The sequence below is a fragment of the Pseudorca crassidens genome, chromosome 14, assembly GCF_039906515.1.
Source record: "Pseudorca crassidens isolate mPseCra1 chromosome 14, mPseCra1.hap1, whole genome shotgun sequence".
NCBI classification, from domain to species: Eukaryota; Metazoa; Chordata; class Mammalia; order Artiodactyla; family Delphinidae; genus Pseudorca; species Pseudorca crassidens.
The window spans coordinates 52,935,059-52,948,247 of NC_090309.1; the positions used below are offsets into that span (position 1 = coordinate 52,935,059).

The 13,189-nt window shown below is 44.4% G+C and overlaps 1 long non-coding RNA gene across 3 annotated transcripts in view; it reads left to right on the forward strand.

Annotated features, from left to right (window-relative positions):
• Positions 1 to 13,189, forward strand: part of LOC137205198 (uncharacterized) — a 332,583-nt gene that overhangs the window by 159,162 nt on the left and 160,232 nt on the right. The window lies entirely within an intron of this gene.

Consider the following 13,189-nt stretch of genomic DNA (forward strand, 5'->3'; position numbering starts at 1 on the left):
TGGTCACTGTGATTTCTACACTAATTCCCTAGCTTTGGGGCAGAGTAGCACAAAGGCTGGCAAACCTCAGCTTCGCTCTGGAATACCCAGCCTCAGAAAGAGACTGAAGGGAAGTGAGTTGGCTCTTCCTTATTCGCCTTATGGGGTCAACCCGGTGTAGAGAAAAGAGACCTGGACTGAGAATTAGGCGTCCTAGGTATCACCTGAAAACAAACCAACAAACAAAAAAAAAAACACACAACCTAAAAGTTGAGTGTTTTATTCTGGGACCTTACAGAGGACTATAGCCTGGGAGACAGCTTCTCAGATAGCTCTGAGGACTGTTCCAAAAAGGTAAGAAAGGAACCAGCTTATGTAGGAGTTTTGCTGAAAACATGTAGTCAAATATCAAAAGATTGCTGCTAGTCACAAAAAAACAGACTTCTCAAGTTAATGACTTCAGTGCTTTTCTATGTATGGAAAGGTGCAAGAGTCTGGGCTCATTGAAATTATTCCTTTGAAAGGCATCTTAACAATCTAGGGCTAGTATCCTGTTTTTCTCCATCCTGACTTCCCCTCAGGGTGCACCGTCAGGGGCGGCTACAGTGGCTGGTGGCTTGATGGTGTGGTCCCAGTTCTACTTTCCACCTTCTATGAGATTTGGGGCAGTCATTTCACCTTTATGGGCCTTCTTGTTCCCTCCTTTGTTAAATAGAGTTAGCTACGGCATGGGCGTGTTTGGAGGATCAAATGAGAGTTTGGAAGTGAAAGCACATGGTGCTTATCAAATTATATATTTTATATTGGGGCCCAGGAGCCCACTGTCCTTCCAGAATATTGTAACTGAGAAGGGGCACCACAGTACTTGTATCTTCACCCCATTCTATAAACATCGTCAAACATGGTAGAACATACCCAAATAAACCAGAATGCATTTGTGCTCATAAAGAAAGATATGGCAGAAGCTCAGTTGGAAATCCAATCCAGGTTGGTTCCAGAAACACACATTTTATACCAAATTTTGCATCCGTGATTCCCCTACTCCTCATACACATCCCACCTTTCAGCTCAGTCCCTGGGCTATATTCTTTTTCTCTAGCTCATAATCCCCAAACTCAAGGGAAAATATCCTTGCTGGGCTCTGACTCTCAAAAGGAAGAGAGAAGATTGCCAGTGGCGTAGAAAGGACAATGCTGCTAGCCCCTGAACAGACCCCGGCACCTTCTAAAGGAGAAACCTCTTGTAAGCTGTGCTGTTCCATGAGCAGTGGGCCTTGGCCAAACCAGAACTGAGGAACTCTCCTCCCTTCATTGAACATTTAGAACTGTATTTTAGGTTGTTTTGTTGGTTTTATAATAAGTATGCATGACTTTAGTAAGCAGAGGAACCAAGGATTTTTATTTAACTATAAAAATACTTTATTATTGGTAGAACATTGGTCAGAATTGTTACTGTATTCTGTTTTTGTTGATTGTTTTGAAGTATACATATATAATAGGGACAATATTTTGAGAGTACTAAACCAATGTTATTTTCATCCTCTGTAACTAATAGATCCTAGAGTTACTGAGGCTCCCATATCAACCCAGACCAGAATAGAGAAGATACTCCTTTAGCTGTTATCCATGAGGCCTGGTGTCCCACAGGATAGGAGGCTATGGTGAGGATTGTTCATTCTGAAGATGGACATGTGTGGGAAAGGAGAGACAGTAGATCCAGAGGGAGATAGAGATGGTCAAATGCCAATGCCGGGGTTCTAGGCCCTCCTTCCTGGCTGAACCTCAAGGTCAGGAGACTGTAGAGACATCTGGCTGGGCATCGGGGAGCCCAGGTTAATTGGATTTGGTGACTCCATTCTCAGGGCATGATCTGGAGAGGCTGCAGGCCTCTAGGAGCCCAGACTTTAGCTTCTCTATATCCAACCTGGAAAGAATGATGGTGTGGTCTCAGAGAAGGCAGGAGAGCAGAGGCACTTCTCTATAGCCTGTGTGTGGCATATAGCGTATCTAGGAATTCCCAACTGCCTTAGTAAGGTAACACAAAGGGGCTTAGGCCTGATGGAATAGCCAATCTGGAGTCAGGATGAAAAAAACGCCAGTATGTAGATGCTTTTTAAAATCAGAAGGAGTGTGTCTGAGAACTCAGGCTCCAGGTATGTGTAACAGTGAGAAACAAAAGATTGGATGAGGCCAGTCCAGAGGCCAGGCTAGGAAGCAGGAAACATGTGGATCTGAGTCCTCCTCTCTCCTGGTGCTGTGAGGTCATATAAGCTCCCACTTACCCCAAATGTCTTTTAAAAAGGAGTGGGAGAGGAAATGGAGAGAACTGAGCATTTTTGCAAACTCTGGATCATTCAAAAGAGATTATTTAAATGGAACAAATGGAGATACGGATGATTTGAAACTTTTCCACCTCTCACTACTCATGGGTTGGGAATTTGAGGGGGAAATTAGATCAGTTATGGAAAGATAAAGAAGTTTTATTTCCTTTGTACAACTGAGTAGTGCAATGTGTAAAACTCCAGTGCTGCTCCACATATGTGCTGTTAGTTAGATGATATCAATTGTTTACCCCTTGGTTTTGCGTGCTTTCTTGATTTGCACAATATTTAGTCCTAGAGTCCTTGAAAAACAATCTACACACACGTAGTAACATCATAGCCCAGTTACTGCCGTGACCACAGCCCTGATTCTGAGTCACCAGACTCCACACCTTGTCTGAGGTCACTCTGGTTTCTAAAGGCACCTGGAACACTTCTGTGAGCTATCATTCAAATATTTTGCCTACTTTCATCATCCCAGCTTTATATCCTTCTAGAAGAAATGCCCAAGAATTGTGTTATAGTCCCCAATTTTAAAAAGTAGTTTTCAGAGTGTTTTATTTGTGTTATGTCATATTGTCCCAACAACTCTGTGAGTCAGATGGAAGAAATGGTAGTAGTTCCATTTTACAGTAAAAAAATCAATTCCCAGAAGCTTAAGTGTTATCAGTCAGGGCCCAGTCATGAAAACAGAAAGCGTATTAGGTCCTTCAAGAGAGAGAATTCATTATAGGGGATTGGTTGCAGCCATTTGTGTACTCAAACTGTTCACACCAGCTTGTGAAATTCAGCGATGCCATCTTGATAGTTGAAAATTATACATGGTGAATGATCTATATTACAAAAATCATATATATTACAAATCAGGTTTGTTTTTGTTTTCCGGAGAGCTGGTTATTAAATATTTACCAGCACATCACTGGTTATAGGTATTGGAGGACTGGGAAAAAAGGGAACATTGACGTAACAGAGATAGTAACTGGAGGAAGCAGTTACCATCCCAGGACCAGAAAACGAAGGAAAGAGGTTGGGTTACGAAAACCTAGGAGGTCAGAGGAGGGCCCCCCAGAGCCTGGGCTCAGACTGCAGAGGGGTGGCTGCCCCCCTGGTGCTGATACACCTGAGGGGCACAATGATACTGCATAGGGGTGCTGAAGGAGCATGGAGGCCACAACCTACCACTGATGCTGGGGTGAATCTGATAGGGATAGCAAGCCAGCAGAAAGGAGTGTGTCCTTCCTCCTCCTCCTGCCTTGAGTCTCCCTCAAGTGCCCCTATTGGCAGAGCTTAACAGAGAGCAGCGGCAAAGGAGAAATGTGGTTTGCAGAATCCCTAGCCGCAGTGTTTAAAGCCACATACAGAAGATGGGTGGGGGTGAGAGACAATAGCTTAAAAACTAGCACATTAAGGGACTTGCCAAAGGTCACATAGTAAGTGTCATCTGCCTTGTTCCCTTGATATTTCAGGGCCTAGGCAAGTCCCTGGTATATCATATGCACTCAGTAAACAATTGTGGAAGGAAGGAAAGAAGGCAGGCCAGAATGGCCCAGCACACAAAGGCGAGAAGAGTCCAAAATATCCTTGGTCTCCACTCCCCCACCCCCAGTGTAAGCACAGTCACAGCATGGAGTATGTCTTTATACTTGACCCGGTTGTCTCCCAGTGCTGCTGTGGGAGCTGCCTAAGGAGGTACTACAGCCTGGTGCTTTGGAGAAATGATATGGCTTCAAATCCCAGACCAACTATTTAAGAGTTGTGTGGCCTTGGGCAAATTACTCAACATCTCTAAGCCTTGGTTTCCTCCTCTATAAAATGGAGAGAATAATAGCGTGTAAGGCTTAAACAAGGTAACAATTGTTTGTGGCACATGTTCAATCAGCGCTCACTGTTACTCCCACCCTACACCCCAGAAGGGTGATCAGATAAATGGCCAACTGAGGCCAGGCTGGGGCCAGTGATCCCGTCGTTGTTCTGGGCTTCCCCTCCCTGCTCCCCAGTGCTGGCCAAGACCCGGGCTGGAGGAGCAGGGATCTGCCCAGGGCTGCTACAGTCAGGCCAAGGGTTGCAAGATGGAGGCCAGGCTGGCCAGACCCGGGCTCGGCAGCCCCGGAGGCTCCCATACACGGCACTGGAAACCTCACTGCGACTTGGAGATGGGAATCTGTGTGTTTCCTAACAGCTCTATGTTTCAAAGCAAGTTTACTCCCGACAGAGACAAACGCGGGTGTGGCGGTTCCTTGCATTCAAAACGAAACAGAAGAAAAGAAAACAAAGAGAACCCCCGCCCCCAAGCCCCGGAAGGCCTGCAGACCTTTTCCCAGGCAAAATGTGCAGCGAAAGAGGAGGGAGCGCCTTTGTGGCTGCTGCCCGGATTTAAAGCCTAGGAGCGCAGCCCTCTCGGGGGCTCAACTACGGGGTCCCGCGCCTCAAAGGCACCGCGGCCCCAAAGGCGGGGCGGGTGAGGCTTGTCCCGCCCAACGCGGGTCCGAGCCGCTCTCCCAACCGGGTCCCGGGCCGCGAAGGGCGGGAGCACCGCCGGGCTGAACGCGCCCTGCCCCGGGAAGCACCCGCTCCCCCTGCCGGAATCCCGGGAATGTCGCCGGTACGGGAAGCATCTGGACGGCCTCTAGGCAGAGGGAGGGGTCAAACCTGGAATTTCTCGGGTGCTTTTGCACAAATTCCCCTCAGGTTTTTCAGCCCCGTGAAGTTGAAGCCCACGAGTGTGAGAAGGAAGTCGCCTGCTTCTTCTCGGGGCCGACTTTGTCGTGGCAAAGGCTCCTAATCCCCGCTCTACAAGCACCCAAACGCTCGGATACCCTTCCCGGCTCGAAAGATCCCTTCTTTGTGTCTGAGAGAGGAAAGCCTTCCCCGCCTGGAAACCCACAGGGCCAGCCCGGGCAGGTGTTTCCAGCTGGATTGTCGCCATCTTGTGGCAGGATTGGGTGGCCACACTGGCGCATCGGCCAGACCATCCTGTCTACGACTTTTTAAGGTCCCAGAAGTACCTTTCCTTTTTTCCCCCAACCATCTAGGAATAGAAGAATTTAAATCATGTTCCCTGGGCACAGGAGTTGAACTATGAGGCGTCTGTCCACTCCTCGCTCAACTGCACGAACGGTGTCTTCCTAAAGGCAGCCAAGCGTTAGCTGAAGAGACCAGCCTTACTGAGGGGCTCTGCCTCCTCAGGCACAAGAACCCACCTGAACGAGGTGCCCATCCCCCACCAATTTCCCACGATACAAACTAACGATTAAGAAGGCAGAGTCCTGCTCCTACTGCTTAGTAATGTTATTCTGCTTGATGAGTATTATTAAAGGACCCCTGTTATTAAAGACTCCCTGTTATTATTGTTATTATTATTATTTAGCACGTAAAATGTATTCTGTAGTTTCAAAATACTCCGGCTGTTATCTCCTTGGGCTTTCCAAACACTTCAGAGAGGCAGGCAGGTGACAACTTCATTTTATATAATAGGGAAACTGAGACACTGTAATTAGTAACAAGTTCATGGATTGATGAGTCAACAGTAGTCGTTTCTTCCTGGATGATTTCTGTCTTAACTCTGAAGTGTCATAGATGCCAGTAGATGATAAATAGACACCCCAACTTGGGAGACTAGTTTCTCTCACCCACTTTTATGACCCATTGTAAATACATTAGAAACCCAGTCCCAGAAGCTTTAAAACTTATGAGTCATGTGTTCATTGCATTGAACATATGGGTGATGTTAATTGCATTTTATTTTATTTTTACAAGTCAAACACAACCCATTAAAGTAAAAAAGCAAGGATGTTACAATCAGTAGACCAGATGTACCTTGATCTGGAGGATAAATTGGTTTTCAAGCCATTCATTCATTATGAAAATACCCCATTCATTAGACATAACAATCATAAAAAAGACCAATAAAAAAACCGACCATCTTATTTTAAAGTCTATTATCTTCTTAGAGACAAGAAAAACTCTTTTCTGCTTTCAGACTTTCTTCTTTTCAAAAAAGTTTTCAGTCTTATGAGTAGGTGCACTCATATTACCAGAGGGCCTTAAGTTTCTTCAATAACTTTTTTCTTTCCAAAAGCAGCAACAAAATTAATTGCTTTGCTCTGCTCATAGAAAGCGGTCATATAATGCATTCCCCTTCTCCCTCTTCATCCCTCCTTCCCCCCAAAAGAAATATATCCTGTCATTCTGGAAGTCTCCAGTGGAAAGCCTTGGGCTTGAATTTGAAGCTGGGTCAGGGATGAAGCAAAGGAGGGTTTGAGAGCCTTGTCCTATCCCCAGTTGCTGAGTTAGCTTAGCCCCCAGCAAAGCTATAAAGTTGAGGAAGTTTGTCCTTGGAGGTTTCTCATCCAACCTTTAGTGTTCTGTTTTTACACAGTTCTCACCCAAAATAATAAATTTCTAAATGTACATGTTTAAAGAAGTTAAAGGAGTTGTTTTCTGGTTTGGGGGGGAGTCAGGCTAGACTTCTTAACCTTCCCTTATATTCATTCAACTCATTCATTCACTCAGAAGGGATGTATTTATAAATTGCATTAATAAATAGCTACTCTTGATGGGCCTATGATAAGCAAGGCACTCAAATTCATTATTCTTATGCAGCAGTCCTTTAAAGGAGATTCTCATTATCCCCACTTTACAGGTGAGAAAACTAAAGTTAAAAAAAAAAAATCTCAAAAAACCTGCTTATAGTCACACAGCTAGAGGGACAGCTGGGATAGGAACATAAGGTTGCAACTTCTGTGCACTCAGAAATATGAAGCTCCCTTCACCCTCTGGATTCCTTCAGGTAGGAAAACAAGACTCAGGAGTGTGATAGGTAAAGAGGAAATGAATTGAAAAATAATAGAGTGACAAAACATTCCCGGCCAGCCTCATCCTTTTGTCTCTGTCTTAGGCCAGCTGCACACGGTGGAATAGGGTGATGGGTTGATGGAGGAGCACATGACTCTCCAAACTTTTTCAGACTCCTTCAACTTCCAGCCAATGGGGAAGAGGGTTCTCCAAGGAAATCCCAGCCTTCACCGGGTATGAATAAGGTCCAAAGCCCTAGGCAGTCCTAGTTAGAAAACAAATATGTAGGTGTTTACTAATGTGGCAAATGGGAATTTTTCCAGGTGGTACAGTATACACTGAATAAGGAAAGGGTAACATAACAATGGGGGTGGTGATTTCCACTTAATTGTGAGATTTAAGAAATTGATAGGAAATTGACAGGCATTGTGGAACAGTGTTTGAGAGCACTTCTCTGGAACCAGACTGACTGTATTGAAATCCCAGCTCCATCACTTATTAGCTGTATGACCTTGGGCCAGTAATTTGGCCTATCTGTGCCTCAGTTTCTTCATCTGTAAAATAGGAGTGATTATAGTACCTGCCTCATAAGGTTGATGTGAAGATTATATGAGTTAATATATGTGCTTAGAGCAGTGTCTGGTCCATGGTAAATACAATGCAATTATTCGTATTTATTATCATTATGGTGGAGAGAAACTTTTCAGTCAAACTTATCTGGGCTCCTATCCCTGCTAGGTAGTCCTGGATAAGTTACCCAACCTCATTGAGCTTCAGTGTTCTCATCTATAAAATAGGGTAATAACACCTATGTAGGCAGGGGCATTGTAAGGAGTGAGATAACATGCATGAAAATACCACAGTATTGGTCACATAGTAGTAGCTCAATAAATTCCCCTTTCCTTCCTTTCTTTAATTTAATATTAATGAACTTTTTGGGGTGTGTTTAGTGGTAGCAAAGAATAGTAAAAATGAAAATATATGTAAACTATAAATATATCTCATAATTAAACTATATAAATTAAGATATCTTTTGTGTTAAAAAGAGAACTCTGGGGACTTCCCTGGTGGTCCAGTGGTTGAGAATCCATCTTGCAATGCAGGGGATGCTGGTTCCATCCCTGGTTGGGGAACTAAGATCCCACGTGCCATGGGGCAACTAAGCCCGTGGGCCACAACTACTGAGCCCACGCGCTCTGGAGCCCATGGGAAACCCGATCACCACAGCTAGAGAGAAGCCCTCGCGCTGCAATGAAGGATCCCACGTGCCCCAACTAAAACCCAAAGCAGCCAATAAATAAATAAAGCTTAAAAAAATAAAGAGAACTCTGTGGCTGTAGGGATGTCATAGCACCCAGACATAAAATGGCAGCCAAGCAGGCCTGTTCCTCGGGAAAACTGTGGGGCATGTCAACAGCAAGCCTATCCCCCTCTTTCTGTGCAGTGTTTTGGTGGGGTTCAACCCTGCCTTCCTCTTCAGACTGTTTGGAGGCAGGATCTTTGGGAGGAGCAGGGGATAGGGTGAGGAAAGTGACTTGGAATGACTCACCCAGGGGTCACCATGCTCACCATTGCTTCAGCCCCTTTCCTTTTTCCTTGAAGTCGAGGTCTAAGGGACTGCAGCAGGGCTGAGGTGGAGGGAGAGGCTCAGGGTGGGCTTCTGGCACTCTACGACACCCTGGACCAGGTAGGGGTCCAGAGCACCCTTGCTCCTTGCTCCTCAAAGGGTGGCATCAGGAGCATCCAAGGTCCTGTTAGAAATGCAGAATCTCAGGTCCCACTCAAGACCTACTGAATCAGAATATTGTTTTAACAAGATTCTCAGGAGGTTTAGATGCACATCACAGTTTGGGAAGCACTGAGGTAGAGCCCATGAAGCCCACAGTAGCCACTTGGTCTGTATGGATGCTGGGATTGGGGCATCTGCTTTAAAGTGTGTGTCTCCTCTTTGTTTCCTCTTCCCTTGAACCCACACTGTGTGCCTTATAAATGGAGCAGACAGTGGCTTAATATGGTGAGAGTGGCCACTTCAATTGATCATAACTCGCAAGATGCACAGAACTGGGAGGTGGCCCAGATGACAACTGAAAACTCACTTTGGTAGCAGGCAGGGTTGTGAGGGCAACAATCAGTCAGGCCGTATCTATGGAGCACCTATATGTATCAGGTGCCTACTGTGTGCAAGCACTGTGGATGACACAAAGAGATAGCATGGTATGTTGGAAAGCACTGATTTGGGAGCCATCAGGAGATCTGGGCTCTGGTCCAAAATACATTGTTAAGTAGCTGGGCAATTCCCCTCACCCCTCAACATCTTCCTTTCCCGTCTGAAAAACGTGTGGGTCAGATTAGAGAATACTAAATTCCCATCCAAATCTAAAGAGATGTGATCCTAGTAGCCCTAGCCTCAAAACCTTAGTCTAATTGAATAGACAAAATGATTTTAAATGATTACACATGAAACAGAGGGCAACCCAGGACAGGATGTGATTAAGGGCCGACTTGTGCGGAACTGGCAGCCTAGGGATCAAGGACTCCTGGAAGCGGTGTGTAAAGGGCAGTGTCTGGAACCTCCCTAAACTCCTCCTCCCCAGCTAAACTCGCTCCCAGAGCCAATAGTGGGCTGAGGGGAGGGAGCCCGGGCTGGACTTCCATACGTAGCCACTAGGTGGCGCTGTCCTGATGTGAAATCTATGGCTGGCAGCGACGCTTCAAGGGAAAACCTTTGCTGCCCCTCTGGCTAAAGGGACAATACTGGCTTCCAGACCTTAGAAACACGGGTTTCTAAGATGCTGAGGAACTCAGAGCACAGGGTCATCTTGTGTCTAAGCAGGAATCAGTTCAGTGCATACATTCCGCCCTGCTCAGCTGACATGAAGGAAGCGACCAGCAAGAATGTCAGCAGAGAGCACACGAAAGAGCCCACCTTCTTACACACACACCCCTTTTTGGCCATCGAGGTGTAGGGAACCCCCCTTCCCACACTAGGTCTCTACCCCCACTTTCTTGTCCTGATTCTCACTTGCCCTACAAATAGCAGGGAATTTGCGCCTGAGTCAGAAGCCCTCCCTCCACATGCCCACCTACAGGAGAGCTTCGTTCTCCCATGGAGAGGGAGAGGCTCCAATCCGGTCACTTTGTCCTGAGGTGAGCAGTGTCCACTCCAGAGCTACCAGCACTCTTCAACATTCTCTCCATTTCATTTCCCTGCAAAAGGGGGTGTGTGGAAGGCAACCGTAGCATGTATGAAGGCTCTCCTATGTGCCAGACTCTGGGCTAGGTGCTTTGCATGTATTGCTCCGGAGTCTACTTCCTCTGCCCTGGTTCCCTCTCCCCACTCCCACTCTGCCCTTGAAAAACAACACAAACAAACTGAAATCTTGTGAACTCTCAGCAATTACTCTGAAGCTAGGCGAAAGTGCACAGAACTTGCAGCCCTCACACCTTGGTCATTTTCAATTCCCTTTCTTGACAGCCATGTGACAGTGTGATGTCATTTAACCTTTCTGAGCCTCAATTTTCACATCTGTAAAATGAAGTAGAAGCTATATAGAAACCAATTTTTTATTTTAAAATTTCTTATTGTAGTAACTTTTTACTGAGGTGTAACTGACATCCTGCAAAGTGCACGTCAGTGCACAGTCCATTGAATTTTCAGGCCAAACATCCAAATACTGAGACTGAGAACCAAAAACTGCCAGTATCACAGAGACTCTAATGCCCTCCGCGAGTCAATAACCTCCCTTACTCCCATCAGGGTGCATACCAGCCCAACTTGTAAGAGCACAAATTTGTTTTTGCCTAATTTTATACTTAATATAAATGGAATCATACAATATGTACTCTTTCATCTCTGGCTTCTCTCATTAAACATCATGTTTTTACATGCAGCAATAATGGTTTGTTTATTCTATATGCTGTAACGAATTCCACTGTGTGACTATACAACAATTTATCCATTCTATATTTGTTGGCCATTTGGGTCATTGTTGTGGCGGGGGGGCAAAGTGGTGAGGCATTATGAATAGTGTTTCTCTGAACTTCCTAGTATCTTTTTCCTAATATTTTTTATTGTGATAAAATACGTATAACATAAATATTACTATCTTAACCATTTTTCAAAATTAAGATATAATTGATGTATAAACATTATACTAGTTTCAGATGTACAACATGATTCAATATTTGTATTTATTGCAAAATGATCACCACAATAAGTCTAGTTAACATCCATCATCTTGATCATTTTTTAGCATGTATTTCAGTAGTATTAAACACATAATTTTGTGCAACCATCACCACCATCCATCTCTATAACTTTTTCCATCTTATAAAACTGAAATTCTGTACTCAGTAAATACAAATTCCCCATTCCCCCTCCTCCCAGGCCCTGGCAACCACCATTCTATTTTCTGTCTCTGTGATTTTGATTACTCTAAGTACCTCATATAAGTGGTCTACTATATATCTTTTGGTGAACATTTATACTCATTTCTGTTTGACACAAGACTCTAACTTCTTTTTTTTTTCTTTTTGGCTGTTCCTTGTGGCATGTGGGATCTTAGTTCCCCGACCAGGGATCGAACCCATGCCCCCTGCAGTGGAAGCATGGAGCCCTAACCACTAGACCACCAGGGAATTCCCTCTAATTTCTAATATTTCCCTATTTGTGCCACTTTCTTACTTTTTTTTTTTTTTTTGCGGTACGCGGGCCTCTCACTGCTGTGGCCTCTCCCGTTGCAGAGCACAGGCTCCGGATGCACAGGCTCAGCGGTCATGGCTCACGGGCCTAGCCTCTCCATGGCATATGGGATCTTTCCGGACCGGGGCACGACCCCGTGTCCCCTGCATCGGCAGGCGGACTTTCAACCACTGTGCCACCTGGGAAGCCCTGTGCCACTTTCAAGTAAATTTGAATTTGCACAGGTTAAACCATCTGGATTTTGGTGACAAGCACATCCTTTCCTGGTAGTCTGGCTATGAAGGAATTTGAGAAGACTGGGGCTGAGAGAATTTCGCTAGCTCCTAAATGTACTTCCTTTAACAGGTGTGTAGCTGCATTTCAGTCCTGCACAAACCATCATAGCCCATTTCATGTGTTTTAATCCTGTTTCCAAAATTAGATTTTCAGATCATTGGAGAAAAAGGACCATATCTTTCCCTTGTCTTATACCTCCCACAGAGCTGACCAGAGGTTGGGACAAAATGGATGGATATTCAGCTGATTATTTTCATATTAAACCCATTAGGTTGGCCCACACTAGAATAGATTAGACTAGAGCAGCCAGTGGAGGAAGAATTGCCACGATAGGAGCTCCGAATTATTCTGGAGTGGGAAAGGGCCCTGAAAAAGAGCAAAAGTCTCTTTTCTGTAAGTCTTGGCAAAAGTCTCACTTGTGTTTCATTGGCTCTGATTTGGTCACATGCAGTCCCTGAAAAAAAATTAATCCAGTCATGGTCTTGCAATACATATATGCCGGATTTTTAAAAACTATATGTATATATGCTTTTCATTAACTTTTGAGATCATGAAATAAAGAAAACACATAAAACACATAGATGCGATATAGTGAATAATTAGTGAACAATTATGTAATCACTATGCAGATAGAGAGGAAACATCGCTGGCATCCCCAAAGCCCTTATGCCATGTGTCTCTTCCTGATCACAACTCCCTCCCTCTTTCCCTCCAGAGATAATTATTATCCTGACTTTTATAGTAATTTTTTCCTTGTCTTTATAGTTCTGTCAAATACGCATCTTTTAAAAATATATATAGTTTAGTTCTGACTGTTTTGAATTTTATATAAATACCAGTATTCTTTTCTGTCTTGTTTTCTTCACTCAGTATTGTTTTGTGATCAAACCATGCTATTTCTTGTAGCTATAGTTCATTCATTTTCATTGCCGTATAGTATTTCAATCTGCAAATATGTCACAATTTATTTATTTATTCAATTGCTGTTGGATATTTTAGGTTGATTCCAGTTTAGGCTGATTTTGAATAATGTTGCCAGTACAGCCATTCCTATATACACTTCCTGATATACATGTTTAAACATTTCTCTAGCATATACATTTAGAAGTGAAATGGCT